Source organism: Podarcis cretensis, assembly GCF_951804945.1.
Source record: "Podarcis cretensis genome assembly, chromosome: 11".
Taxonomy (NCBI): domain Eukaryota; kingdom Metazoa; phylum Chordata; class Lepidosauria; order Squamata; family Lacertidae; genus Podarcis; species Podarcis cretensis.
The window spans coordinates 13,067,375-13,071,766 of record NC_137180.1 but is presented as its reverse complement, the minus strand read 5'-3'; the positions used below and the strand labels follow the sequence as shown (position 1 = coordinate 13,071,766).

The following is a 4,392-nucleotide window of genomic DNA, read 5'->3' as shown; positions in this document are numbered from 1 at the left end:
CATTCCAGAGTACTGCTTCTTCTTCCTCTTCTTCTTCTTCTTCTTCTTCTTCTTCTTCTTCTTCTTCTTCTTCTTTATATACTGCCCTATACCCAAGGGTCTCAGGGCGGTTCACAGAATAAAATCAAGATATCAAACCACAAGATCCCCAATGACAATAAAACAACAGACCAATATCCCCCCCCCTCCAAAAAACCCCCCACATTTTAAAAGGGCAAAGGATGTAAATCGGATCAGCCAAAGGCCTGGTTGAAAAGGGATGTTTTTGCCTGGTAACTAAAAGTGTATAATGAAGGCTCCAGGCGAACTTTCCTGGGGAGAGCATTCAACAGATGGGGAGCCACTGCACAGAAGGCCCCGTTCTTGTGTTGTCACCCTCCGGACCTCTCATGGAGAGACACACAAAGGAGGGCCTCAGAAGATGATCTCAGGGTCTGAGTAGGTTCATATGGAAAGAGGCGGTCCTTGAGGTATTGCGGTCCTGAGCCATTTAAGGCTTTATAGGTCAAAAGCAGCACTTTGAATTGGGCCTGGAAACTAATTGGTAGCCAGTGTAGTCGGACCAGGATCCTGCTTTGCTCAGTCCATGGATTCTTAAAGTTTATTCTATTCCATTTTATGCATTTATTTACTTATCATTGCATTTATATCCCTCCAAAGAGCTCGAGGTGGTATGTATGTTTGTAGTTAGACAGACAGACAGACAGACAGACAGAGAGGGGTGTGGATAGAATGTGCATTGAAAGGTCAGAGACTAGAATATCTCAGCTAACTACATAGTCCTGTTATACATAAATATGAAATGCCACACATTTATGCTCACCTGTGGGCACTAGGGCATAGCTGGCAAAGACTCCAGTATTTCTGTGAATGCTATTTGTGCACTCTCCAGCAGGGTGAAACCATCCCAGAGTTCTTAGGATGTTTTAGAGATGAGCATAAATTAGCTGAGGCCTTAGTTTACCTCTCTTTTTTTAAGGATTCACCAATGAAATTGTGAGTACACAAATACATGGATCTGCAAAATAAAAAGAGAGGGCAATTTTGAGGAACAATGCTTTGAGTGCTAGGGAGTGTGACATGCTTCAGTAGTGATTATTCACCATGCGGAGTTCAGGGTAGTCCAATTCAAACATGGAAGTTAATCATCATCATCATCTAGCCACTCTGGACGGCTTCCTACAGAACATCAAAAATTTCTATTAAACATTAAAAGCTTCCCTAAACAGGGCTGCCTTCAGATGTCTTCTAAAAGTCTGGTAGTTGTTGTTCTCTTTGACATCTGGTGGGAGGGCATTCCACAGGTTGGGTGCCACTTCCGAGAAGGCCCTCTGCCTGGTTCCCTGTAACTTGGCTTCTCGCAGCAAGGGAACCACCAGAAGGCCCTCGGCACTGGACCTCTGTGTCTGGGCTGAACGATGGGGGTAGAGACACTCCTTCAGGTATACTCAACCAAGGCCATTTGGGGCTTTAAAGGTTAGCACCAACACTTTGAATTGTGCTCGGAAACGTACTGGGAGCCAGTGTAGGTCTTTCAAGACCAGTGTTATGCGGTCTTGGCAGCTGCTCCAAGCCACCAGTCTAGCTGTCACATTATGGATTAGTTGTAGTTTCTGGGTCACCTTCAAAGGTAGCCCCACATAGAGCACATTGCAGTAGTCCAAGCAGGAGATAACTAGAGCATGCACCACTCTGGCGATCAGTCCGCGGGCAGGTAGGGTCTCAGCCTGCATACCAGATGGAGCTGGGAGACAGCTGCCCTGGACACAGAATTGACCTGTGCCTCCATGGACAGCTGTGAGTCCAGAATGACTCCCAGGCTGCGCACCTGGTCCTTCAGGGGCACAGTCACCCCATTCAGTCTACAGGCTAGACTGTCCCCTTGCCATGAAACCCATTCTACATTGCTACCGTTTCGCATGAAATGATCCCCCTACACGGTTCAGGAGTTTTTAATGATGCCATCACAATTTAAAAACCCAAAATGAGGGCTTGCGGGGGCAGAAGTGAAGCTGCCCAGACAATGCAGGGAGATGAGACAATAATGGATTCCACCCACTCAGTAGATTCCAAGATGGTGGGAGAGCGATTAGTTAAAACAGAATCCAAAAATGGCAGCAAAAGATGACGACTATTTCTTGGGGAGAGGTGCTTCCCCACCGATGAGGCATAGTATTGATGAAGATGAAAGCATCCGCTGTACTGAATGAAAGCACAATCCTTACTGGAAAAGTTGATTTGGGACAAGGGAGGGGGCCCAAATGCATAGGACATGTTGTCTCAATACTCCCTGTCCACTCTTCATGGTGATCAACCCATATCCCGACCAGATGTTATTTGGCTACAGGTAAGGCAAAGGTAAAGGATCCCTGGACGGTTACGTAAGTCCAGTCAAAGGAAAGTATGGGATGTGGCGCTCATCTCGCTTTCAGGCCTAGGGAGCCGGCGTTTGTCCACAGACAGCTTTTTGGGTTATGTGGCCAGCATGACTAAACCACATCAGATGGAAACCAGAGCACATGGAAACGGCGTTTACCTTCCCGCCACAGCGGTACCTATTTATCTATTTGCACTGGTGTGCTTTTGAGCTGCTAGGTTGGCAGGAGCTGGGACAGAGCAACAGGAGCTCACCCCGTTGCAAGGATTCGAACTACCAACCTTCTTATTGGGAAGCCCAAAAGCTTCGGTGGTTTAGACCACAGCGCCACTCGCTTCCTGAATAAACAAGCACACAATCACTGATAGGTCCACCCACCATTGTGAGGCTCAAAGCAATGAAGAGGATGCCTCCCCAGCTATTGCCATTGGCTGTGGGTTTCTTGTGATGTCACAAAAGCACTTGGCAACTGAGTGGATATAAAGGCAGGCCAAGGGGAAGCCCTTTTTTGTTTCCAGCAGGACACACCTGGCAATGGATGTGACATTCAGCACTGCCCAGGTCTCTTCCACTTGGAGGAGGCAAACTGGTGAATGGCAGGAGGCAATCCTCTGGCAGTGGGATGCTAGGGAGCGATAATAAGGCAAGTTTGCTTGCTTGAAGGCTGCTGGTATTTGTGGTTGGAAGCTGGCGGACATCTAAGAGAAGCTGGCAGATGTTGGTGGATGGAAGCCAGTGGCTTTTGGATTTGGAAGTTGGTGGGGGCTACAAGGCTAAAGCAGACTGATGTTTGTGGATGTCGGCTGATGGAAGTTCACCTCTGTCAGTCAACAGAAGCCAGTGGATATTTGTGGACTGAAGCCAGGGCACTAACGTGAATGGATGTCATGTTTTTGGATGTTGGCTTGTATATGTTTGTGTGAGTAATGGGAGGTTTCAAATGTGGTTGAGGCAGAATGCTGTTTGCATGTTCGTGAATATGATGTGTGGAAGGTAGATATTCATGAATAGATGGAACCCATGGGAGGGGGGATATTGGTTTCATGGAATCAGAGAATCAGGGAATCATGTTTGGGAGGGACCATGAGGGTCATCTAGCCCAACCCCTTACAATGCAGGAATCTTCTGCCAAATGTGGGGCTCAAACCCACTGGTGTGCTTCTGAACTGCTAGGTTGGCAGGAGCTGGGACAGAGCAATGGGAGCTCACCCCATCATGGGGATTCAAACCGTCGACCTTCTGATTGGCAAGTCCAAGAGGATAAGTGGTTTAGACCACAGTGCCACCCATGTGCCCCTTGTTTACCTTAGAAATATAGTGAACAGTGGCAGTCAGAATAGTGGGGAAATACACTGTTGCTTGTTTGAAAAGCTTATCATGCTGTAAATGAAGACTAATTTAGATGAACATACTGCAGATTAGAACTAAGACTGGAGGCACTTTGCGTGGAATTACATTTCCAGTGGTGGTGGGCGTGTGTCAGCATTTATTGGTTTATTCTACTTACAATGCAATCCTATGCACGTTTACTTGGAAGGAATGAGTCCATCAGATAGTAGCTTAGGTAATGCAAGCCTGTGCAGGTTTACTCAGAAGTAGGCACCACTGTTTGCATGGGAATGCACAGAAGTACTCTCCTACACACACTTACCTCAGAGTAAGCCCCATTAAACACAGTGGGTTGAACCCAACGCTGGTCCTACTCAGAGTAGACCCATCAAAATTACTAAACATAAGTTAGTCATGTGCATTAATTTAAATGGGTCTACTCTAAGTACCATGCCTACAACCCATGGGGACTGAAGAAACCTGCATCAGATTTTGCTGCTAATTTCTTAAACTATTTACCTCCCTGCCCCTTTAAAGCATTTTAAACTCCTCTGCTACACTAATACACTTGAATATCTGCTGTGGCTGGTTTGCTGTTCCCTGCCAGAGCAGGAAAGGAATTTGAAGAAGGCTTTTTGGCTTGTGTTCATGTCGAAAGTATGCCACAGTATCTCAATTCCCATCAT

At 46.7% G+C, this 4,392-nt stretch overlaps 1 long non-coding RNA gene across 1 annotated transcript; it reads right to left on the bottom strand.

Moving 5' to 3' along the window:
• Positions 1-275: 275 nt before the first annotated feature.
• LOC307226939 lies at positions 276-2,750 on the bottom strand. The gene is made up of 3 exons (XR_013843719.1): positions 2,659-2,750; positions 1,104-1,179; positions 276-1,018 (listed from the first exon to the last, which is right to left on the bottom strand). It is a non-coding gene; the product is annotated as an uncharacterized lncRNA (long non-coding RNA).
• Positions 2,751-4,392: the final 1,642 nt, after the last annotated feature.